Source organism: Vipera berus (assembly GCF_964194415.1).
Source record: "Vipera berus genome assembly, chromosome: Z".
Taxonomy (NCBI): Eukaryota; Metazoa; Chordata; class Lepidosauria; order Squamata; family Viperidae; genus Vipera; species Vipera berus.
The window spans coordinates 108,943,039-108,970,664 of NC_138205.1; the positions used below are offsets into that span (position 1 = coordinate 108,943,039).

At 38.3% G+C, this 27,626-nt stretch overlaps 1 long non-coding RNA gene across 1 annotated transcript in view; it reads left to right on the forward strand.

The window, feature by feature from the left end:
* The window catches only part of LOC308677710, a 191,969-nt gene that overhangs the window by 50,988 nt on the left and 113,355 nt on the right, over positions 1-27,626 (forward strand). The gene's annotated exons all lie outside the window — the stretch shown is intronic.

Genomic DNA, 27,626 nt, shown 5'->3' on the forward strand with positions numbered 1-27,626 from the left:
GCTTCAGAAACTCTAGACATTTTAAAGCTGTTAGAGTGGCATTTATGGAAATCAAACCAATAATTTATGATTGTTAAATGTTAAAAAACAATTTAGTTACTTATTTATGAAATGTGTACATATCAATAATATTGAAATAATATGGAATAATAAATTGGAGTATTCTATACTATATAGAAACAATGTGTTAATGGCTTTGGGTTTTAAACAAATAGTAGATATATTTCTTGTAACATAAATATTTGGCTAGTTTAGCAAAAAAAAATCTTTAGGGTCTCTTGGACATTTCAGAGAATATTTAGAAATGTTTATAGCTTTTCTATTGTAAATGAAATATAATAAATTTCATAGCAAATAATTCCATATCAAAGACAGTTAAGAATTAAAGAATCAATATTTTTGCTAAATTATATTCTCCAATATGGAAACTCTAAATTTATGAAAAACTCTTGAATGAATCGTACTTAGACTGTGTAAATATAATCTGATTATGTATTCATGGAAAAAGTATAGAGTTGGAGATATGGAGTTGGTCTACACCCCCAACTTAAATGTTGGCTTAATGAAACTTTATATTTACTGCTAAGGCAGCATGATTCTGTATAGTCTAGGTTCAAGTCATCATTTAAAAATTTAATCACAGCTTAGAAAAAAATGAAGAAAGTCATGTACTTAGAGTATCTCTCTTTTTCTTTATCTTGTCTTGGGTATGTGTTTGTGTTTGCCCATTGGTATACACACTTACATATATAGATACAGTTACATACACACAGCCACAGCCACAGCCACACCCACACACACTCACTAGCAATCACGTATACAAAAATAAACTAGGAGCTCTGGTGGTACAGTAATTAGAATGCAGTATTGCAGGCTGACTCTTCATTCCACTGCCACCAGTTCAATCCTGACTGGCTCAAAGTTGACTCAGCCTTCCATCCTTCTGAGATCAGTAAAATGAGGATCCAGATTGTTGGGGGCAATAGGCTCAGTGGTGGGATTCAGCTGGTTTGCACCAGTTCAGTAGAACTGGTAGCTAATTTTTTGTTGCCCAGGCCCCGAATGGACTTCCGGAAGCGGCATCCACACAGAGAACTGGTTGTTCACATATTTGAATCCCACCACTGAACAGGCTAATGTTGTAGACTGCTCAGAAAGTTCTGTAAAGCAACAGTCCCCAATCTGTCTGAGTTTGTGGACCGGCAGCGGCAGCAGGAGTGGTGGGGGAGAGGAGATGGCTTCGCATCTGGTCCCACTGCTTGCGCAAATGGAATTTTGCATGCTTGCCTTGTATGGCCTGGTACCAGTCCACAGATTGGGGGTCGGCTGGGCTTTTTTTGTCATAGAATGCACTGGAACAGAGTTCCGGCACCTTTTTTTGATGGATTTTCCAAAGTTGCGTTCTTTTCTATTGTTACCCTTCCTATCCTTGTTTGCTTTTGAAAATGCCCCATTGGTGGTACAGTGTGAGCAGGATCCTCTTTGATGCTGTCTGCCTCCTCTAGGAGGAGCCATGAGGCACCAGAACACCACAGCCAGAGCGTGGCTTGATTGGCTGAGTCAGACCATGCGGTGTGGAAGTCGATGGTGGCGGTGGGAGACACATAAACATGGCGGCCCTCTTTCACGAGAGGGTGGGCAAGCCTTTTGCCTTCCCTTACAGAAGGTGGGGTGTGAGGTTAAAAAGAGGTGAAGCGAGAGGGAAGAAAAACGGCTGGCATGAAAGCTTGCCTGACAGCGAAACTTTGCTGTTTCGGTTCCTTGGGTAGTTCAAAGGCTGGGATGTCTACGAAAATCTCTTTTTAGTCTTTTATACTTTATATTCAAACTGCAGAGGGGAAGAATAAGAGTAAAGCCAACATTTTGTGATTAGGAGGTATTATTATTATTAATCATATATATTAATTAGGTATTGGTCAGATGTAAAGGTAGACCTACAGTATGAGGTTTAATCAGATCTATTTATTAAATTGGCTTTAACTTAAAGGTAAATTAAAAGTAATCTGTTCACTGACAAAGTTTCAACTTTAATTTGTTTCAAGTCGATATCCATATTAAACTCCAAATGTAAATTTTTCCACCTTGTTTGACAGCTTCTTAAAAATAATTCAATCTTTTACAAGCAACCAAATTTTGTTTTATTGGGCCAATTTCATTCAAAATAGAAAGCTGACATTTCCACTCATTAAACTAAATGGGTATGCCAGTGGTAAATGTCCCAAAAGATTTATAAAATGCCTTCTTGTAATTTAAAGCCACACAGTGCATGGTAACATTAATACTAGTATTAACTTACCTTGAACAAAATCCTAATCTTTTAGATACACTAAAAATTGAAGGGGTTTTTTTCCCCACTACAAAGGTAAACCTTGTAGGGTAGGCAAGGTGGGTTGTATGATTTGTATGAGTTCTGGCACCTTTTTTTTTTTTTTTACAAAAAAAGCACTGGGCATTGGGGAACCTTGCTGTAAAGCATTATGGGGTGGTATATCAGTCTGAGTGCTATTGCTAGGTGATTTTTTTTTTAGTTTATGTAGGATTTTCCCTCTTCTTTTTGGAAGCATATGTCTTTTTTTGCTTTTGTTTCTAAGGAATTTAAGATAACATTTTTTTTATGATTAGAATAGATTGAAAAAAATAGACATGATATTATTATATATTTATTGAATTTTTATGCCACCCATCTCACTAATTCAGAGGCTCTGGGTGGCATACAATATAGTAAAAGTTAAAAAGTGTTAAAAAGCAATTACAATTAGAATAAAAAGTTAAAAAATTAAAATTAAGAATCAAATTGGAGAGGGCCTCCTTTCAAAATTGCAATGCTAGAAAGTATTTTTGTTGGTTTATGGAACTGAAATTGGCTGAAATGTGGTACCATTATTGATAGAATAGACTAGAGCAGTGATGGCAAACCTTTTAGAGACCAAGTGCCCAAAAACCACCCCGCCCCCCTGCCCACCCCTGCTCCACCCCTGCTCTGCCCCGCCCCACCCCCACCCCACCCCTGCTCCATCCCCACCCTGCCCACCTGCAGGGCCACTCACCACCTCCATGGTCTGCCGCAGATCGCCCAGGCGGTCCAGCAGCACCATGGTGGTCATGCCCTCTGCCCACGCCCCCCAGCATCAATTGCACATGATGGGGCATGAGGGTGGAGTCTTTTCCCCGCTGCCTGGCTGATATATCATTGGCTATGCTGCTCCACGCAGGCTGTGCTCGGGGGTGACTCTCCTCGAAGGGAGCTGCTGGTGAGGAGGGGACCGTGGGGGGAGGTGGAGCCTGGGCAATGGTGTGCATGCCCACAGAGAGGGCTCTCAGTGCCACCTCTGGCACATGTGCCATTGGTTCACCACTACTGGACTAGAGTATCCCTGGTTCTTCTTCCCTCTTGAATCACTAAAAATAAAGTTGCTTGGAACAATGTGGCAGATGTCTGTTGGGACCACAGGCCAAGTAGCAGAGCCAACTTTTTAGGTTCTTCTGAAAGGCCAGGAGCTGGGGGTAATTATCACCTCTGATGGGAGAACATTGCTCAGGGCAGGAGCCATAGGAGAATAGGCTCTTCTCCTGGATTCTGCCAGGTCCAAAATTTAGTCCTTTTCTCTAGAATGAGTAGGGAGAATTATTCCCAAATGGAGTAAGGCATGGGTCCCTAACCCCCACTCTGTGGACCAGTACCAGGCCGTGGCATGCCAGCAACCAGTCTGCACAAACAAGGAAATCAGGATGCAGGCAGCACACAAAACCACGCCCCATTCCAGTCCACAAAAAAACCTCACTCCACATAACCGGTCACTGGTGCCCAAAAGGTTGGGGACCTCTGGAGTAAGGTGGTTACTCAGATACCATGACCCATGCCATTAAGGGCTTTATATTTTTTTCCCCTTGTAGATGATTAGGAAAAATCCATGAAGCTATTATTTTGAGTAAACCAGCCAATTTTAGTCAACTATTATGAAGAACTTTATATTTTTGAATACAATTTCTAATGTTTTTCTGGCAGTCAAATTGTATATATTTTCTACCTGTGGCTTTGATTGTTGATGAAGGCAGGCCTTCAGAATGTTGGAGGTAGGATAATTCTATATCCTGGACAGAGATGACTGGAAAAAAAAAACCCTCTGATTATGGTTATCTCCTGCTGAGGCCGAACATTTTAGGGCCTTTTACTTTCAAATTGCTCTTTTTGTATCATCAAAGAAAAGTTGAGAAGAAATAGGAAGTATTTACATTCCACAAGCTGTATAATAAAAGCCCAGGAATAGAAGTAGTTGAAAATGAATTTTTTTAGTAGAAATAGCTTATTAGCTATTTTATCTGGTTACAAAAACTTTATATATTGTTGTTGTTGTTAGTTGAGTTAAGTCATGTCTGACCATTGCAACCCCATGGACAATGTTCCTTCAGGCCTTCCTGTCCTCTACCATCTTCTGGAGTCCATTTAGGCTCACGCCTACTGCTTCTGTGACTCCATCCAGCCACCTCAATCTCGGTCATCCCCTTCTTCTATTGCCCTCAATCTTTCCCAGCATTAGGATCTTCTCCAGTGAGTCCTTCCTTCTCATTAGGAGGCCAAAGTATTTGAGGATCTGGCCTTCTAAATAGCAGTCTGGATTGATCTCCTCTAGGACTGACTGGTTTGATTGCCTTGCAGTCCAAGGGACTTGCAGGAGTCTTCTCCAGCACCATAGTTCAAAGGCCTCAATTCTTTGGCGCTCAGCCTTTCTTATGGTCCAGCTTTCACAGCCATACATTGCAACTGGGAAGACCATAGCCTTGACTATACACACTTTTGTTGACAGGGTGATGTCTCTGCTTTTTAGTGTGCTGTCTAGATTTGCCATGGCTTTTCTCCCGAAGGAGGAAGCGTCTTTTAATTTCTTGGCTACAGTCCCCATCTGTGGTGATCTTGGAGCCCAGGAAAATAAAATCTGCCACTACCTCCATTTCTTCCCCATCTATTTGCCAGGAACTGAGAGGGCCGGATGCCATGATCTTGGTTTTCTTAATGTTTAGTTTCAACCCAACTTTTGCACTCTCCTTCTTCACCTGCAACAAGAGGCTTTTTAGCTCCTCTTCACTTTCTGCCATTAGAGTGGTATCATCTGCATATCTTAGGTTGTTGATATTTCTCCCGGCAATCTTAATTCCAACTGTTGATTCATCTAGCCCTGCCTTTCTCATGATGTGCTCTGCATATGTAAGTTAAACAGGCAGGGCGACAGTATACAGCCTTGCCGGACTCCTTTCCCAATTTCCAAGTTCCAAGTTCCCAAGTTCCATATCCAGTTCTCACTGTTGCTTCTTGACCCATATATAGGTTTCTCAAGAGACAAATAAGATGATCTGGTACTCCCATCTCTTTAAGAACTTGCCACAGTTTGTTTTGATCCACGCAATCAAAGGCTTTAGCATAGTCAATGAAGCAGAAGTAGATATTTTTCTGGAACTCCCTAGCTTTCTCCATCATCCAGTGTATGTTAGCAATTTGATCTCTAGTTCCTCTGCCTCTTCGAAATCCTGCCTGTACTTCTGGTAGTTCTCGATCCACATACTGCTGGAGTCTAGCTTGTAGGATTTTAAGCATAACTTTACTAGCAGGTGAAATGTGCAATGGTACAATAGTTTGAACATTCTTTGGCACTGCCCTTCTTTGGAATTGGAATGTAAACTGATCTTTTCCAATCCTGTGGCCACTGTTGAGTTTTCCAAATTTGCTGGCAAATTGAGTGTAGCACTTTTACTGCATCATCTTTTAAGATTTTGAATAGTTCAGCTGGAATATTGTCACCTCTACTAGCTTTGTTGTTGCTTAGCTTTCCTAAGGCCCACTTCACTTCACATTCTAGGATGTCTGGCTCGAGGTCAGTGACCACCTCATTGTGGTTATCAGGGACGTTAAGCTCATTCTTGTATAGTTCTTCTATATAATTTTGCCACCTCTTCTTAATCTCTTCTGCCTCTGTTAGGTCCCTGCCATTTTGGTCCTTTATCATGCCCATTTTTGCATGAAACTTTCCCTTCATCTCCAATTTTCTTGAAGAGATCTCTAGTCCTCCCTATTCTATTGTTTTCTTCTATTACTTTGCACTGTTCATTTAAGAAAGCATTCTTATCTCTTCTAGCTATTCTCTGGAATTCTGCATTCTATTGGTTGTATCTTTCTTTTTCTCCCTTGCCTCTCACTTCCCTCCTGTCCTTAGCTATTTGCAAAGCTTCCTCAGACAGCCATTTTGTTTTCTTGCATTTCTTTTTCTTTGCGATGGTTTTAGTTGCTAAATGTTGCAAACCTCCATCCATAGTTCTTCAGACATGCTGTCTATCAGATCTAATTCCTTAAATCTATTTGTCACCTCTACTGTATATTTGTCAGGGATATGATTTAGTTCATACCTAAGTGGCCTAGTGCTTTTCCCTACTTTCTTCAGTTTAAGCCTAAATTTTGTGACGAGAAGCTTGTGGTCTGAGCCACAGTGAGCTCCTGGTCTTGTTTTTACTGACTGTATAGAGCTGCTCCATCTTTGGCTGCAGAGCATATAGTCAATCTGATTTCTGTGTTGACTGTCTGGTGATGTCCATGTGTAGAGCCATCTCTTGGTTGTTGGAAAAGGGTGTTGCTATGACCATCGTATTTTCTTGACAAAATTCTATCAGCTTATGCCCTGCTTCATTTTGTACTCCAAGGTCAAACTTGCCTGTTATTCCGGTTATCTTTTGGCTTCCTACTTTAGCATTCCAATCCCCCATGATGATAAGGACATCATTTTTTGGTGTTAGTTCTATAAGGTGCTATAGGCTTCATAGAACCAGTCAATTTCATTTTCTCCAGCACTGGTGGTTGGGGCATAGACTTGGACTACTGTGATATTGAATGGTTTGCCTTGGATTCGAACTGAGATCATTCTGTCATTTTGGGGATTGTATCCCAGGATTGCTTTTCCTACTCTTTTATTGACTATGAAGGCTACTCCATTTCTTCTGAGGAATTCTTGCCCACAGTAGTATACCTGATGGACATCTGAATTAAATTCACCCATTCCTGTCCATTTTAGCTCACTGATTCCCAAGATGTCAATGTTCAGTCTTGTCATGTCTTGTTTGACCACGTCCAGCTTGCCTTGATTCATGGATCTTACATTCCAGGTTCCTATGGAGAAAAAATCTTTACAGCATCGGACTTTCGTTTCATCACCAGATACATCCACAGCTGCGCATCCTTTTGGCTTTGGCTCAGTCACTTCATTCCTTCTGGCGCTACTAGTACTTTATATAAACTTTATATAAATAATGTTAAAAACCCTACAACCAATTTATAATACAGCTACTACATAAAATTAGGTCACAGGTTGTCTTTCAGTGTGTTTATCTCCAAATTTAACATTTTATGTCTGGACATATTTAAAGGAAAATGGGAAAAAAGGAAAAAAAAACCAAAAATAAACGATTACAACTCCAAATAATTTGCACATTCCTTTGAGCTCCACATCAATTATCATCCTGCAGTGTCATCCAAGTTTATCTCTCTAGGTATGTGTGTATAGAGCCGACATGAAATTAAATTACCTGAGGAACGGTCTTGACCTGGTTGGTTTGGCCTGCCTCATTTATGCCAGTATAAGGGACATGCCATGGATCAAGGAATTTTAGCTGGAAGGGTCTAGAAGCAGAGCCTTTTTGTATTGGCCCCTGCCCTTTGAAGCATCTTGCTCCCAGAGGTGATATCTATCCCTACCCTCTTGGCTAATAGGTAAGAGAGAAGATTTCACCTTTCATAATATTTATAAACTTGGTTCCTTGTTTTATTTAATTCATGTTAATCATAGTGTTTTTAAAAATGTGTTTATATTTGTGTTTTGATTATATTATGAGCTGCCCAGAGTAGTTAGATGGGTGATATTGAAATTTAATAAACAAACAAACATGTGATAAATATGAACTGGGGTTCATTACATCTGGAGATACCCTATTGAGAAGACTATTTGAGCTTATCTCCAGGTGGAATGGAGAAACATCTCAGGATAGCAAAACTCTTGGTTCAGTGCCATGATTCTGAGTAGCAACAGGCAGTGAGGCTGAATGATGCTGATAGCCAAGCAACTAGTCTGTGTTAATGTAAAGCAAATTCATATTACTATACAGCATATTTAAATAATGTCTAACATAATAATAGGTAAGCAGTACTGTGTTAACTAAGACAAATCCAAATCCAAAAATGCATATTAAGACTATACTTTTGGTAATTCAACTGAAGGTATAAAAATGGCTAGTATTTAAGCTGAATTTGAACTAAGTTACAATATAGATGGAATAATGGAATATTCTGTAGATATTTAAAATGAGATCTGCATTAGAAGTGATTTTAAGTTGTACCACGAATTCTTCTAATTTTTCTAGAAAGAAGAAACAACCAAATAAGCATTGGCTCTGTATTTTTGGAGATTTAAAGTTAAAAACCTAACAGTTCTTTGTATGGTAAGAAACACAAAGGTAATCAACAAAACAGGTTTTAAACAAAGAAGGGCATAATATCATTATAAAACATTGCATAGAATAATTGAATGATCAGAAGGTTTAAACATCAGCACACTCCAGCTTCCCAAAAGTGATGTCCATGATTATCTACAACTGGATATACTTGAATACATAAGGTTTATGTTTATATTGGTGTTTGCATTAATACAATGCAAGCAGGCAAGTTTTTAATATCTCATTTGTTTTTTTCTAAATTGCATATTCTATAGAATTAAGCATTTTATTATACCCTAAACACAGATAAATCAGTTTCTTTATTCTGTTTCCTCCATGAAATATATAATAACACAAGCTTATCTAATAATTTTTGAAGTATTCGTAAAAATGTATTACTAAAAATGTAGCATGTTTCTTGCCTTTTGAAAAGCAAGAAAAACAGTTAAAAAGTAATTTGAAAACCTAAAACATCTTGAAGGCAGGTAACTTTTTCAACATAATTCATTACATGACATTCAGGAATTAGATTTGGTTCTCAAAAGGACAAAATGGAAGAGTTGTAGTGCATACAAATGTATTCTACGTGCTCTAGTAATAATTAAGTGGGGTTTAGACAACTGAGCATGTTAATAAAATTACTACATTTGGCTGATTCTTAAATATGTCTCTTGATATTCTATAGTTCTGCTGTAAGATAAAGTAAAAATTCCCTAGGATTGTTTTCTCTGTACTGTACTATAAATTGAAAGCTCCTTATATGACAGTGTCCCACAAATTTATTTCATTTGACTTCATCAACATTGCAAGTCCTGGCAGGGACATCTGCAGGAGGGGCGGAAATTACGATGATAACCTCTACATATATTTGAACCCAACCCCTCTTTTATATGAATTGTGCATATATTGGGGGTTTGATCATGTGGTCATAGCCATCATTTCACCTTTTTTTATTCTCCTCTGTAGATGACTCTGGGTTCCACAGTTTCCAGCCTTTGTTCACATTTTCTCAGAAGTTGTGGAACTGTTCTCTCTCTCTCTCTCTCTCTCTCTCTCTATATATATATATATATATATATATATATATATATATATATATATATATATATATATATATATGCAAATTATTCAAATTGCTAATAAAGAATTTTGGGAGGCTGAGATGATCAGCCCAGGTTCGAATCTCAGACAAAGGGTATGACTGATGAGAACATAAAGAGTTCGAAATGATCATCTCAGCCTCCCAAAATTCTTTATTAGCAATTTGAATAATTTGCACAAATAATGAGCTGTCATAAGTTGACTATATCCTGTGGATAAGCCTTGAGTCAGGCCAAAACAGGAATGAAAGAGTTAATTAGCAAGGTTCACTCAAAAAGCCTTGACAAATACTTAACACACACACACACACACACACACACACACACACACACACATATATATATATGTATGTATGTATGTATGTATGTATATATATATATATACATATACATATACACATACACATATACATATATGTATATTTACACAAATATTAAAATTTACACAAATATGAGCTGTCACTGTTGTGACTACTGCCTGTGGATGGCCTTCGGTTAGGCTGAAACAGAAAATAAGATTTGTCCCATGTTTGGGGCCTAGCAAGGTAATCTAAATAGTTAACAAGCATTTAAATACACACACACACACACACACACACACACACACACACACACACACACACACACTAAAATGGTTTATGTAAACTTCCATAGTTTCATCTCCTATGGGCATCATGTAAACAATTCAGGTGTATGCAGAAAAGTACCTAGCTTGCGGTTGAAAGATACATTCAAAGGAAGTCAGACTGACATCAGTCATAATTTATTCAATAGTTACAGAACTTTTGTAAGCTACTATGTATGTGCTTTAGCTCATTTTTAGAGCAGGTAATTCATATTAACCATATATCTATGTATGATGCCACCATGCATCATAAAAATAGCTATAACCCTATAATAAACTTGGAACTAATTAAGAATGTCAACTCTTCCTGTATAACTGAGCAACAATCTGCTTTTCAGATAATTCAAATTATCATGTCCATCTTTTCACCAGTGACAAAGAATAAAGCTAGTTGTAGTGCAAACATCTGGAAGATGTTAAAATCCTAACATTGTAGCATATTCTCACAAGGAATAATTAATAATTAATTGGGGAATGAGACCTGATTTGCAGAAAACTGGACAACTAGTAAAAGGAGCAACAAGATATGATTTTTTGTAAGTCAGACAGGTTGTCTGGAGCTTTGTAGTCCATATATAATAGTTCTTCTTTACTGTCTGACCAAGGAGAAAATGAACTGCTTTTAACAAAAAGTCCATGTTTATCACTTCAAGAATGCTAAAAAAGTCTGTGACTCACTCTTTGTGGCACTAGTTGTTTCACAAAAGACAGACTGAAAGGAGTTGCTTCATCTTAAAAAGATAAAGTTTGTTTGATAAACCTGAATCACTTAAGTACAAACTCAGTGAATGTTCACTCACACATATGTATTATATAAACTGATGCCCAGAGCAATTCCATTCCAAATTATGACTCTGATGACATAGATGTAATATCTGACTGGGAGCCATGTTTTTCTAAGTAAAAGAGAAAAAAGGGCAATATTCTACCAATTAGATTCAAAGAGGAAATGATTGATGACGGTTAGAAAAAAGGCAATTTAACTAAAGTGGCCTTCAACCCAATGTACTGCTTATTCTTAATTGCTAGTAAGCAACGTAGCAATTATGCTGAGTTGTACAACACTTTCAAAATTGGATGATACCAGTGTAATTATAATAAAAATTTAGTATAAAAAGAATGTGATGATCTAGCAGATGATCTACAGCCAAGTAGTTCTTTTGGCAATTACTATAAGAAATACAATCACTTCACCAAGCCTTTTACTGTACTAACTACTTCAACATGAAACATTCTTGTTTGCTTGGAACACTGAATAAGAAATAAAAAGTAATATAACCCTTTAAAATGCTTATAGGGACCTCCTACTTCAGATGTTTCTTGTCATGCCAACCTACATTTACTGTTATATTGCAAAACAAACAAAACCAACCAACCAAAAAAGGTATGCTATGTCATATGTTACATAATATTGATGGAGTCATCTTGAGTGAAATCATACTCTTGTGATACCTTTTGAAGAAACTAACTAGCATGGGCCATTCTTTTTAAAGAAAATCCCACTGATGATAAGAAAGAAAAATAGCAATATCCTGTGATCTTCATATTTGTAGACTTTGCCACTGGAGAATTTGAAAGCAGACTGAATTATTTATTTGAAGTACAGTTCACTACTGTTTTTGGAGTTAACGTTGGTTTATGGTCTTTGAAGTTGCGATCATCAATAGAAATTCACTTCTACTTACGAAACAAATATTGTGCTAGAAATTTTATTAATGAATCATATCACATTTTTGTTATTTGTTGTTCAGTGTTCATTCTCAATGATATCTTGAGTTACTGGAGACTTATCTGGAATATTTGTAGAGAAAAATTAAATTATCAGTGCTCATATTTGAGTCCATGGCTACAAGGGAGAGAAAGTACCTTTACTTTTCTTCACATATTGCCTTTGTGGACTTTCAAATAACAACAACAACAACAACAACAACAAATAAAGTTGGAAGGTACTTTGGAGGTCATCTAGTCCAACCCCTTGCTCAGGCAGGAAACCCTATACCATTTCAGACAAATGTCTGTTAATCTAGCCAAAGTGTTTATTCCCTGTCATGTAGGATCAATGTTTTTCTTTATATTCACAGTTGTACTAGATCACAGGTCTGCAACCCGCGGCTCCGGAGCCGCATGCGGCTCTTTCAGCCATTTCCTGCGGCTCCCAGTCCTCTGCCATGTGCAGTCCAAAAAAAAAAAAAGTGGGACTAAAAAAGTTCAACCAATCAATTCAAATATGCAGGGTAGGTGCATATCTCGCCTTGGCTCCACTCTTCAGTCAAACCCTGTTCTGCGCATGCACGCATGTACGCGCATGCGCACACATTTTTTGTGGCTCCCAGTTTTTCCTTTTGTGAGGGAACCGGTTCCGAGTGGCTCTTTCACTGTTTCAGGTTGCTGACCCCTGGCCTAGATCAAAAAAGAGCTTCTTAATTAAAGGCTAAGTCAGATACTTAAAAAACAAAACAAAAAATAGATGCATATAACTTGGATTCAAAGACTATTTTGTTGCGATTTTTGTAGTAATTGAACAGTCTTACAGGCCAGGACTCAAAAACCCTCCTCATTTTATAGGTATTCTTCGACTTACGACCACAATTGAACTTAAATTTTTTATTGCTAAGCAAGGCAATTGTTAAGTGAGTCAGATCCCATTTTATAAACATTTTGCTACAGTTGTTAAGCAAATCACTGCAGTTAATAATAATAATAAAGTTAGAAGGGACCTTGGAGGTTATCTAGACCAACCCCTTGCTCAGGCAGGAAACCCTATATCATTTCAGACAAATGGCTGTTCAGTCTCTTAAAAACTTCCAGTCTTGGAGCATTCACAGCTTCTGGAGGTAGGTTGTTCCACTTATTAATTGTTCTAACTCAGAAAATTTCTCCTTAGGTCTAGGCTGTTTCTCTCTTTGATTAGTTTCCATCCGTTGCTTCTTGTCCGTGCTTTGGAGAATACTTAGACTCCCTCTTTCTTGTGGCAGCCCCTGAGATATTGGAACACTGCTATCATGTCACCCCTCATCTTTCTCTTCATTAAACTAGACATACCCAATTCCAGCAACCATTCCTCACAGCCTCCAGTCCCCTAATCATCTTTGTTGTTCTTCTCTGTACTCTTTCTAGAGTCTCAACATCTTTTTTACATCATGGTGACCAAAACTGGATGCAATATTGTAAGTGTGGCCTTACCAAGGCATTGTAAAGTGGTATTAACACTTGACATGATCTTGATTTTATCGCTCTGTTAATGCAGCCTAGCACTGTGTTGGCTTTTTTGGCAGCTGCAGCACACTATATTTAAGTGATTGTCAACTAGGACTCCGAGATCCCTCTCACAGTTACTACTATTGAGCAAGGTACTACCTACTATACCTGTGCATTTGGTTTTTCTTGCCTAAATGTAGAACCTTTCTTTTTTCACCACTGAATTTCATTTTGTTAGATAGAACCCAATGTTCAAGTCTGTCAAGATCTTTCTGTATCTTAAGCCTATCTTTTGGAGTGTTGGCTATTCCTGCCAGCTTGGTGTCATCTGCAAATTTGATGAGTTCCCCATAAAGCCCCTCATTCAAATCATTGATGAAGGTGTTGCAGAACACTGGGCCCACAACAGAGCCCTGGGGCACCCCCTACACACTTCCCTTCATGTAAATGCAGTTCCATTGAGAACCACATGCAGAGTATGGCTGATCAGCCAGCTACAAATCCATCTGGTGGTGATGCTATCTAACCCACATTTTTCTATCTTATGAAGTAGTAGGTTGTGATAGCCATATTTGGATTGCCATCTCCTATTTAGGAAAATTGAGTAACTAGATCAATCTGGCCACTCTCACCATAAATTTTGCCAGTGAAGTAGTTTAGATTCACCACAGTCTTCAATCCCCAGTAGTATGATCAGGTGGGGTGATGGGAACAATGTCTAGCTATTTTATTTGGGTTGTTTCTTGACCTGTGGACTCTGATGAAGCCTGCTATCAAGTATAATTCTGCTACTTTACAGGTTGATTTCCTGACTCTTTTAGGTCCTTTGTGGGGATGAAAGAGATGTGACAAACTGAATTGGGTCTATGGTTTATGGTCCACAGCTTGTTATAGGAGAGAATATTTTCTGCAGTTTTGAAAGAAGCCTGGAACATCCTCTTTCTCAAGTGACTATCTCTAGATCTGGTACTTTCTAAATTTCCCCATGGGAAAAGCTTGAGTATATTTCAAAGTGCCTTTTTTTGTCTGATGAAGCCCTTTATAGCTTGGGCAAATTATAAACTGAATTGATGAAGTCAATAAGATCAACCTGGCACAACCCACTGGTAGTTCTCCCTTTGGTAAAGTGAAGCAAGTGGATGCTGACAGAATTGTTCCTCAGGGAAAGTGGCTATCTTAGGAAATGGCCTTCTAACTGAAGTTCAATTAACCCCCAAATCAGTGATCTTCTTGAAATAGATTAAGAATGAGCTTTTCAGGGCAATGTTTGGATTTATTTGATTTATGCTATGAAAACCAGGTGGTGACTTTGGATCATCACTCTCTCTCAGCCCAACCTACCTCATAGGGTTGTTGTTGTGAGGAAAATAGAAGGAGGAAGGTGTGCTGGATATGTTCATTGTCTTGAAAATAATGAAGGTGGGATATAAATCAGTCAATCCATAAAATATATAAAACAGCATAGTACTGTATAGTGCAGTACGCTATAGTGTAATGGTGTTAACTTCAAAAGCTTTGAACAAGCAGCCAATACCGATCTTGTCTGGTAGCTTCCTTTTTGGGGAAAAAAAAGGATCAGGCAATATGTGGGTGTGGGTTTTAGACAGAAAAAATTGGGTAGTTAGAAAAAGAAGAGAATTTAGAATTCCTCTCACATGGGATTCATATCCTGCCAGTATTTGATTCAGCCCCACTCATAAACAAGTAACACATTACCAAGAAGACAATACATCCCACCACAATAAAAGGTTGCCCCTTTTTGTAAACTTTTATCACAAAGGCATAAATGTGTTTTATTTATTATAAGAGAATATTATCTGAGCTATGATACCTCCTTGTAAAGGCATCTATCATTTTATATGTCATAAAATCAGCTTTACCTGGAAGAGAGTATACATATTATCATGCTCATCATGACATTACCATGCAAATGATACATTGCACATTGTGTAATTTGCATAATTGCAAAACACACCTTGCATCATTTGCATAATGTCACAATGCATGTGACATTACTTGCTCCCCTTGCAGAGGACCATGCTAGACTTTCTAATATGTGCAATAAGAATCCTTTGGTAGACTCCATTTAAAGGAATTCTGGTGCCTTTGTTGGCTCTGTTTGGCTAAATTCCTTTTAGGATTTTGTCGTTCAACATCTCTTACTACTCATTATACACTGAAATATACATCTTAATCTGGCTAACCAGCAGAACCCAAATTATATTAACAGACTAATTTTAGGCATGCATTTTGTTCTGCTCCTGTAGTCTGTTTGATTAAATGATTATTCATTGCTGATTTCAATTTACAACATAAGAAGCCAAAGCACAACAATCCTGAATTAGGCCTGGAATCCAAGCCTAGAAAAAGAAATGGGGCCAGCTGAAATCATAGAAACCAAAAGGAAACAGTTCTGGTCCAAGGGGGCTGATTTTCTGACAAGCATTTTCATCTTTTGTATTTAATTTAGATTGTTGTTGGAAGACAGAAAATAGGACAGCAATCTGGAACATATGAAATGTGTTATTTCCAAATCTTTCAGGAAATATAATTTATGATGACCTCAGCTTCCTGTGCTAATATTTTTCTTCTGTAATTTAGAATATGAATAATTCAAACTTTCTACAAATCTGACCACATTTCCAGTTTCTCAGCCTTTCCCCATATTTCAGAGAACAGATTAGCACGTGTTTAGCAGCTGATCAACTTGATTGATTATTAGATTCATATCCTAGCTTTTCCCTGAGAATTTAAGGCAGGATATCCCAATTCACTCCCTTCCCCTTTTATCTTTGCAATAACCCTACAGGGAAAGTTGGACAGAGAAAGCAAGAGTGACTGACTCAGAGCCACCTATGAGCATCCATGAAGCTGGGTTTCTCTGCTCCTAATCCAACACCTTAACCACGGCACTTGCTCTGGCAATGGCTCACCAATTTACAGATATACCTAACAAAATGATATAGAGCTGGTTCCAGGGTGAAGGAGTGTTCCAAATTATATGAGAGCCCCCAATATCCTGCAGATGTGATTACTAGAAAATAGCAACTGGAGAAAAAATTCTCAAAATGATCTGAAATTCCCAATATAGGCTTTATGCTAATCTAAGTGTTTCACAGATCTTGCCATTTGACAAGATATTGATCTTAAGTATTTCTCAGATCTTGCCTTTGGGAGTGCTGCTAGCAGGCTTATAATAGCTGCCTGAGAGTGCCAAGTGCTCATCTTGCTCCTTTCCTTGTAGATAATAAAGACAATGTTTCATAATCAAGGCATTCTTAAAAGTCCAAAAGGTCTGGAGTCAGAGCATTCATTTAATCTTCTTGAATTTTTCTCTTACTCACGGGGTCAGACTCACACCAGGCATGGCAATAAACCTTGACTCTCCAGAGAGTTCACTAGCACTAAGGAAATTGCTTATTATAGCATAAGTTCAGAATCACAACACAGCTAGGTCTGTTTATTTTATGGTTATAATGTGTGTAGGATGTCTGTGGGATGGTTTAATTTATATTTGAATTTAACAGCTTCTAACTGTTGTTTTAATTAGAAGTTTATTGTATACTGCCCAGATAGATAGATACTATATATTTTATTGCAGCAAGATAGAAATGCATGTGCATGTATGCATGTGCATTACACTTCAGGTCTACATTTATTTCTGTCTTCTTGGGTCAACAGAACTTTAGCTAACATATATGGAAATGTTCCCTTCTCACCCTTATGGATGTCTGTGTTTTCCTCAATCTCAGGTCCTCTACCAGTTTGAGGATTCTGTGTAGGATCTTAGCTGTTCTTAGCCCTGCACTCTTCTGGATATAGAGCTCTGATGTTGCTCTTGGGATCTGTTGGGCCCATTCTCCCGGCTTAGGAGTAATAGTTCTGAGAGCTTCTACCACAATTGAAACCTTTTTGGCCTTTTCACATTCTCTCCAGTTCATTCTGCAGGCCCTGGTATGCACATACATACATACATACTATGTCATTGTTCTTTCCACTGTATTTTCTCCTTGAAGTCATTGGTGCAAGTGATTTTGGGGGCTGTTTTTTAAATGATTGTTTTGAATGCCTTGGCTGAAAAGTGTTAGTCCATCAGATAATTTCAAATGCTGAATCTGGATGAACCAATTGTGTAGGGCCCAGGAGAATTATCCTTCCCTTGTCCCTTCCTCCAAAGTCCTCATTCATAATAGTCTAGAGATGAATAGCTGTAGTCTCTACTGCTAAGAGAGCTGAAGCTGAAAAAAACAAGACACCAGATTTTAATATAAATGCAGTGCAGGTATAATTAGGAGGCCAGGATGAGAAATTGGTTGCTAGCAGTCTGCTTGAATGAAACAGCATGAGAAAGAAATTCAGGATATAAATATTGGGAGACGTGTACAGAGAAAGTAGATTCCTAGATTTTGCAAAATGTAACCTTATCATTACTTTGCCTTTGAAGTGTAAGTATGTTCTTTTGAATGCAATGTGATTTCCTAGAGAAAAATAATTATGCTAGTAGTCTAGCTATATCTCCAGGAGCTGCTAATTACTGACTCAGTATTATTAAAGTGATTACTTTAAAACACAATACATATTGAATTAGCCTATTCTCCAGGCATCCAACTATTCAGTGGCTGATTTCATTTGATTAACCTGAATACTGATCTAACTAGTTTCTGAATTTCTGCAAAAGTCTGGAACCCAAATTGGTCCAATAGATTCCCAAAATATAAGGAGTCACATTAAGGATGGGATTAAACAAGTATAATGAGTTGAGTAAATTGTAACTGATTTGGTTCAGGTTGTTAACCAGTTGAGTTTCTTCAGGCCTGAGATTTTACTTATAGCTGTGTGGAATAACATCTGTACAGAAATATTCAAAAAATTATTCCCTTTAATTGTTTGTGTTATATGTATAAGTGCTTAAGGGAAGGCTATATATCAGACATGTCAAACACAAGGCCCGGGGGCCAGATCAGGCCTGCGAAGTGGTTTCATGTGGCCCGCAAAGCCATCCTGGAAACAGTGAGGGAACGGCCCCCACTGCCTTGGCCCTGGCCCAGAGACCCTCCTTCTGCCAGAGACCCTCAGATCTGTCTCACTCCTGCCCAGGCCCCCATAGGCACCCTTGATGCGAACGATGTAGAGCTGGCCACACCCACCCAGTAGGCCATGCCCACCCTGGCCATACCCACCCGGCCCCCTGAGGGCAACCGCAGTGCTGATGCGGCCCTCAATGACATTGAGTTTGACACCCCTGCTATATATCATTCATGCCATACTGAGGATGGACTATGCCATGTTAACAACCCTTCCCTTCTTTCTCACATTCAATAACTTGAATGACTCCATTGATAGGACTTTGACAGTTCTTTGTTAAGGAACCAGAGCAGTGATAGATTTTGTCTGACTTGTCTTTCTTAATCACCAGACTCAGAAGGAATCTGTCTAGATTCATATCAAGGTCCTTGGTCTGCTTTCATCTTACTCTGATAATAAACAACAGCTCAGGGAAATAATGACAGTGGAATCATCAGGAAAGCAGCTGAGTTGTGAGAAAGATGCATGAGACTCCATGTCAGAGAATAGACCTATTCACTAAAGCAACAGGGAAAATGTTATAGTTCTCATTTGAAGTGGAATAAAGCCTTACAAAGCTGATTATTCATGGTCTCAGCTTCTCTAGCACTTCCAAATTCAAGAGATAAGAGAGAGAACAACTAGGGAAAGGGTATTTTTATGGCAGTGCACCTATTATGGCAGTGCTCCTATGGATCTTTCCCAGAAAGACCTGTCAGAGGCAATTTTTCAGTTGCATTGATGACAGTTGTGGGTCAGGTCTGATGAGCCCAGGCAGAAGAAGATATTGCAAGACACAACTTCAAATGTTGTGGAGGCCTAGGAGAAAGTGACAAAGTAACTGCTATATCATTATCTTTTAGTCCTCTGGCCTTCAAGCCTCTTCTATCATGATTCCGATAGATGAAACCCATCAAAACAACTTCAAGGCAAAATTCATCCTTAAAGAATATTTTATTCAGGAAACAAAGTATCAGCACTACATAGTTGAACCCAAAAATTAAATTCCCTTCCCCCAGATACAAAATAACAAAGTGCAATTCCCACCCCCAATAAGCTGTCATAAATCACATTCTCCAATTAGCCTAAAACACGGGCTTTCTCCCCAGCTCCTCAGCCTATCCTTGAGTTCCCACAAAGCAGAGTTATTATTATGGCTACTGAGCTCAAGTTCTCATCCCAATCCCCCTTACTGCACCTAATTTCTAAATATCAGAAAAAGCATGTTAAATGAAAAGAGAAAGTGGCTGCATTTTCACCAGTTGTTGGAGCAGGAACATCCAATGTTAGCAGCATTGACATATTTGAGGGAACACCTGCTGCCAGCATCAAGTTCCCTTTGTCCAGTGCGCTCGCAGAGGGAGGGTCTTCTCAGGGTGCCGCCGGTAAAAGATTGCCGGCGGATAACACCCAGGGGGAGGGCCTTTTCTGTGGGTGCGCCTGCCCTCTGGAACCAGCTGCCCGTGGAGCTCAAGACTGCCCCTGACCTACGTTCATTCCGCCGAGACCTGAAGACTTGGCTCTTTGAGCTCTCTGGCCCAGGCTGAGAATTTTAACTGTGGTTTTATTTTCAGGGATAATTTAATCCTTTATTTGTCTTTTAACTTTGTATTTTGTATTGGTGTGATTTTAAAATGCCCTGTAAACTGCCCTGAGTCTTTCGGGAAAGGGTGGTATATAAATCTAATAAAATAAATAAATAAATAAATAAAATCTCCCTTCAATAGTAGGTAACATAAAGTCAAGATGGCAAAAATAACTGTAATGGCCCAACCATAGTCTTGTATTTTTTTTTATTCCTCCCTGTTGACATCCTTGTTCTCAATCTTTTCTCATAATGATAACCATGCTTACAGATTTATATTTATTTATTTATATTTATTATATTTATTCATTTATATTTATTCATTTGCCATATATATGTGTGTGTGTACATAACTTTTCAAGAAGATGCTCACTATTCTCATTCATTCTTGGATTTCTGAATGGTTTAATCATTTTTCTTTACTCTCTAACCCCATCCCCATCTTTCATTCCTTTTTTTTAAAAAAAGTTTTATTGATTTTCTAGTTTTACATTTAAGTATTTAAAAAGCAATATGGCGGCTGGGTTAATCAATAATTCAACAACATACAGATGTCTTTAGTACAAATCTCAAATTACCACATTAAATATTTCCTCTCTTTTTCCTTTAGTATTTACTGTCTCATATTTAAGCTAATACAATTTTTATTATATCAATTAAGTAAAAATATGGTTACATTTATAAATAGGTTTTAGCTTATACATATTCTAATTGCTTTAACATGCTGACATCAGATGTTCTTGCGTTGACATCAGTGTTTATAGACAATATCCTGTAAGTAGTTTTTCCCAATTTTTAGTTTCCCATCAATATTTAAATTTAACATTTAATATTTATAATTTCCAAGTTTTAGGTAACCAAAGTTTCCTTTACCACAATTCATCACAAAACCTAATGTTCAAGATACATGTCCTATCTATTTGAATATATTCTATTTCTCACTATCTTACGTCATCTAGTTGATAATACAGTATAACATTATTTTCTACTAATATCCAAATGTCTTGAATTTAATGACCAAAATTTCCCTTATTTCAACATCAAATACTTCCTCTCTTTTTCTCTTAATATCTATCTCATATTTAAACTATTAAGTTCTTATTTATTAACTACATAGACATGTTTATTACATTTATCAATTTTTAGCTTATATATATCTTAATTCCTTTTACATTCAATCTTTATAGACAATTAATAACCTATTTATTTGTTTTCCCCAATTTTAATTTCTCATCAATATTCAAATTTAACTTTTGATATTTATACTTCCAAATTTTAAATGACCAAAGTTTTCTTTATGTCAATTCATAGCATAATCTAGTATTCAAAGTACACATCTTGTCTGTTTGAGTATATTCTATTTTAATTAATGACATAACATCCTCACTAATAAATCCAAACCACAATTTTCTTCAGCCTTATTCTAGCTTTCTTTCTTTGCCTTCCATGTCCGTGCTTTTAAATCATCAAATAGATCTCCCTCTGTTATTCTATATATTTTTTTGAAATAAATGGACCATCCAATTGCCATTCTTTTGGAAGGACTAACAAATTGTCTCTCTATTATTCCATCTCCCCATAGTTGTCCTGGAATGTTTATCTTCCCTTCAGTCTGTTGTTCTGCTTGCTCCTCAGATTTCTTCTGGTTTAAATAGAAAGTCTTTTTCATTTTCAGTGTTATCAGTCCCTTTTGTGGGTTTTCCATTAATTGTGTTTGTTGGTTCATTGAATCCTCTATCATAGTGTTTGATTGTTCCACTTCTTCTATTGTGTTCTGAGTAGTTAATTCATTGTAGTCAAAGTTAGGGTTTGAATATCTAGGCTGACATCTTGTTCTTTTCTATAGCATCTTATTGCATCAGAAGCTGTAAGAATAGTTTCATGAATTGCTTTCAACATAGAAAGAACCTATTCCTCATCTTCATCCATATTCTCTTAGTGGTGTATTAAATTAAAAGCTTTACAATCAGGGGATGAAAATAATTTTATCACTGGGTATAGAACATAGCTGAGCTTCTCACAGCTGATATCTGCCATGGTTAAAGGAGTCTTATCTGTAGTCTGGGCTTCAAGCCAAGTCTCTTTTAGACAATAACAGGTTATAGTAACAACAACAACTTTATTGATTAGCAATAAAGGCAACTCTTTTTTTAGATCGTTCTCCTGTTACGCAAGAGACAGGAAGGCCACAGCTTCTTACAAAGTTTGTTAGTTTGGTGATCCAGGAGATTTGTGATTGTAGTTTTATTTGCTCTAGTAGGCATAATTTGGGGAGTCTATCAGTCTCCATTTCATTAACTTTGCACCAGTAGTTATAAGCTGTAATTTTAGATAATGCCTGAATTGTATGAATTCCCAATTCAGCTCTAACCGCTGCAGCAGATGTTCTTGGATCTACACCCAAAATACATCTCAAATGCTGAGACTGTGTTTGTTCTAGGACTGTGGTTGAGTAAAGACCCCAAATTTCTGCTCCATACAAGAGCATTGTGGTAACCTTAGCTTTATAAACCTTGAGTAATGGAGCTAGGGACCCTGGGTAACTATGGTTCTTTAGTTTGAGCAATATATTCAAACGGGCTTTTGCTCTAAATGTACTCCGTTGATGATGGCAGGCCCAAGATCCAGTCTTGGAAAAGGTTACTCCCAAATACACAAAGGTATTAACCTGCTCAATTGGTTCACCATCTAATTGCCACTTATGTCTCTGATGGTTTCTTCCAAACACCATTATTTTCGATTTAGATTTGCTAATGATTAGGGAGTTACCCTGGTAATAAGAGCTGCAGGTTGTAGCATCAGATTTAGCCATAAGATGTCACCAATGCCGTTTAAGGATTTTAAGTCCAAAATTTTTATAATTCTTTTTTCAATTTTGCTTCTTTTTTGTAAGTAAAAACCCAAATCTTCAATAGGGATAAGTAATCTTTTGGTCCCCAAATTTTAGAAACATATACATTCAGTTAAAATAAGGTTATTCTTTCAATGTTTTAAACTCCCCTGGATAGTCAGTTGCTGCTGCTCTTAGAGGGTGGGATAGGATTTCCCTTCCCTCTCTCCACAAGGGGAAAATACTTTGGGCAGCTTCTACAGGTAAAAAAAGATAGTTAGGATTGAAGAGAGGTTCAGATCTCACCCAGTCTCATCTGCACTGCTTTAGAAGTGCCTTGTGGTAAGTTTGACTTCGGCTGTCTGCAGCCTAGTGACAGGCCATATTTCTATGGCCAGTCTCATCTGCTGGTTTGGAGGGCTGCCCTGGATCAAGCGGAAGGGCTACCACCCTCCTGCAATCAAGCAGGGAACCCCTCCTTGCTTGTTGCCCCTACATGGTGACATTTGACCCTTTCCAGGGTCCCCTAGTAGTGTGAAATTGAATGCGGAAGATAGAGCTCACTTTCCAGCATCCGCAGCAGCCGCAATCCCCCATCTTTCATTCCTATTACCTATGTACACACATATACATAGATCAGAATCATGCTTATTCAATATGTTGGACAGCTTAACTTTTTATTCAAAATTGTACACACACTATCATTTCCATGAATGTATTCATCAGCACCATTCCACAAAAGCAAATCGTGTTTTTTCTAATCTATAACAACCTTCCACTTTCTCTTAGTTTTATATACATACAACATACCTTTCCCCCACTTTCTTTCATTTTTAAATTCATATCCTTTACCATTTATTATTTCTTGCACAAATGGACCCAACTCTTTAATTCTTTCCATTCCAGGAAATGGATGCTCTGGAAGATCCAACAATAGGCTAAGTAGCATGTGTGGTTATAGACTTGATGTCGCTTATCTTTTCCAATGGAGATTGGCAAGTGCCTAATTATGTCAACCCTTGGCTATTTCCTTTCTGGGCTAACCAGCTGAGCTGGGCTAAACTCAGTTCTTTCCCATTTTGAAACCCAGTTGACTGATGACTGAGAGAAAATTAGAAAATTTTGGTTTTAATTGGAAATACTTAATACTCAATTTAGTAAATCTCACATAAGTCTCCTGTGTGTTTGTTTATTTGCATGTGTGTATGCATGCAAATATAATAATAATAATAATAATAATAATAATAATAATAATAATAATAATAATAATAATAATAATAATAAAGTTGGAAGGGACCTTGGAGGTCATCTAGTCCAACCCCCTGCTCAGGCAGGACACCCTATACCATTTCAGACAAATGGCTGTCCAGTCTCTTCTTCAAAACTTCCAGTGTTGGAGCATTCACCACTTCTAGGGGCAGGTTGTTCCACTGGTTAATTGTTCTAACTGTCAGGAAGTTTCTCCTTAGTTCTAGGATGCTTCTCTCCTTGACTAGTTTCTATCCGTTGCTTCTTGTCCTGCTTTCAGGTGCTTTGGAGAATACCTTGACTCCCTCTTCTTTGTGGCAGCCCCTGAGATATTGGAACACTGCTATCATGTCACCCCTTACCCTTCTCTTCATTAAACTACACATACACAATTCCAGCAACCGTTCCCTATATGTTTTAGCCTCCAGTCCCCCAATCATCTTTGTTGCTCTTCTCTGTACTCTTTCTAGAGTCTCAACATCTTTTTTACATCGTGGTGACCAAAATTGGATGCAGTATTCCAGGTGTGGCCTCACCAAGGCATTGTAAAGTGGTATTAGTACTTCATGTGATCTTGATTCTATCCCTCTGTTAATGCAGCCTAGCACTGTGTTGGCTTTTTTGGCAGCTGCAGCACACTGCTAGCTCATATTGAAGTGATTATCCACTAGGACTCCGAGATCCCTCTCACAGTTACTACTGTTGAGCAAGGTACCACCTATACTATACCTTTGCATTTGATTTTTCCTGCCTAAATGTAGAACCTTACTTTTTTCACCATTGAATTTCATTTTGTTAGATAGCGCCCAGTGTTCGAGTCTGTCCATATCCTCCTGTATCTTAAGCCTGGAGTATTGGCTATTCCTGCCAGCTTGGTGTCATCTACAAATTTGATGAGTTCCCCATCTATCCCCTCATCCAAATCATTGATGAAGATCTTGACGAGCACTGGGCCCAGAACAGAGCTCTGGGGCACCACACTACACACTTCCTTCCATGTAGATGCAGTTTCATTGAGGACCACACGCTAAGTACAGCCTGTCAGCCAGCTACGAATCCATCTGGTGGTGATGCTGTCTAACCCACATTTTTCTATCTTATCAAGTAGTAGGTTGTGATCTGCTTTATCAAATGCCTTACTGAAGTCCAAGTAAATTATATCTACAGCATTCCTCTGGTCCACTAATTTTGTCACTTGGTCAAAGAATACAATAAGATTTGTCTGGCATGATCTGTTTTTGACAAACCCATGTTGGCTTTTATTTATTTATTTATTTATTTTATTACATTTATATACCGCCCTTTCCCGGAGGACTCAGGGCGGTTTACAGGGAATTAAAAACCAAAAATACAAAAGTTAAAACCAGTTTAAAAAAGATTAAATTTATCCCTGTACAAATAAAACCCCAATTAAAATAAATTAATCCTCAGCCTGGGCCAGAGAGCTCGAAGAGCCAGGTCTTCAGGCCCCGGCGGAATGAACGGAGGTCGGGGGCAGTCCTCAGCTCCACTGGCAGCTGGTTCCAGAGGGCAGGCGCCCCCACTGAGAAGGCCCTATCCCTGGGTGTTACCCGCCGGCAATCTCTTACCGGTGGGACCCTGAGAAGACCCTCCCTGTGGGAGCGCACAGGACGGAGGGAACTTGATGCTGGCAGCAGGTGTTCCCTCAAATACCCCGGACCCAAGCCATGTAGGGCTTTATAGGTAATGACCAGCACCTTGAATTTCACCCAGAGGGCAACTGGAAGCCAATGCAGCTCGCGGAGTAGAGGTGTTACATGGGAGTATCGGGAGACCCCCATTACAACTCGCGCGGCCGCATTCTGCACCAGTTGAAGCCTCCGTGATGACTTTGTTTGCATCAAGGTGTTCTCTGATTTGTGTTTTGATTATCTTTTCCAGAATCTTCCCAGGTATTGAGGTCAGGCTGATAGGTCTGTAGTTTCCTGGATCTATTTTTTTCCCTTTTTTGAAGATGGGAAGTACATCAGCTCTCTTCCAGTCCTCTGGTAGTTCCCCAGTGTTCCAGGATCTTTGAAAAATATAGTTCAGTGGTTCTGAGATTACGTCTGCCAGTTCCTTGAGAACCTTGGGGTGTAATCCATCTGGTCCTGGGGATTTGAATTCTTCTAGGCTGGACAGGTGCTCACTTACCATTTTCTTGCCTATCTTAACTTGCATTTCTATTCTGTTTTTTATGGCACTGTTTTTGATAGGTTGGACTGTTTTTCCCTTTGTGTAAAGACAGATGCAAAAAATGAGTTAAATAGTTCTGCTTTCTCCTTGTTGCTTGTCACCTTCTTGCCATTTTCACCCATTAATGAACCAATCATTTCCTTAACTTTTTTCTTGTTTGTTATATGTTGAAAGAAGCTTTTTTTGTTATTTTTTACTTTGGTCGCAAGCCTTAGTTCATTTTGAGCCTTAGCTTCCCTCACTTCATCTTTGCAGGCACAGGCTATTTGCTGATATTCTGCCTTAGTTATGTGCCCCTCTTTCCACTTCTTATACTTGTCCTTTTTATCTTTCAATTTATCAGAGAGTTCTTTATGCAGCCATGCTGGTTTCTTTTGAGAGCTGTTATTTTTCTTCTTTGTTGGTATTGTGCTAGACTGGGCCTTTATAATCTCACTTTTCAAAATTTCCCAAGCTTCTTGAGTTGTTTTCCCTTTTAGGATTCTCATCCATGGAATTCTTCCCATGGTCTCTCTAAGTTTATTGAAATTAGCTCTTTTAAAGTCCAAGACTCTAGTTTGACTGTGTTCTACTGCTTGTGCTTCCAGAATGTTGAATTCCAATATTGCATGATCACTTCCCCTCAAGGTTCCTGTAGCTTCGACACCTTCTACAATTTCATCTCTGTTAGTGAGAATTAAATCCAATATGGCTAGTTCCCTTCTCTACTTTTTGGCAGACAAAGTTGTCTGCTATGTTTGTCAGGAATCTGTTTGATCTTCCACTTGGTGCAGAGTTTGTCTCCCAGTTGATGTCAAGGTAATTAAAGTCCCTCATTACTATTGTGATGTGCTTCCTACATACCTTAGTTAGCTGACTAGCAAAAAGTTCATCTATTTCCTCTGCTTGGTTGTGCAGCCTGTAGTATACACACTTATGGCAATGTCATTTCCCTCCCCCCTTTTATATTGACCCAAATGCATTCGAGTTTACAGTTTTCATCATTGTTGTGCTCTATTTCTGTAGAGATAGTTATTTCTTATATAGAGAGCAACTCCACCTCCTCTTTTGTTTAGTCTGTTTCTTTTAAATAATTTAAATCCCTCTAGCTGTGTCTTCCATTTGTGGGTTTCGTCCCACCATGTTTCTGTAATGGCAACAATATCATATCCACCCTCATTTACCTGAATTTCTAGTTCACCCTGCTTACTGTTCATACTCTGTGCATTGGTGTATAGACATTTGAGTCCTTTATGACTGACCCTGTGTTTACTTGCTACATAACTTGTGTGGTGCCTATTATTTTCTTAGATTGCCGGGGACAGTGATGTT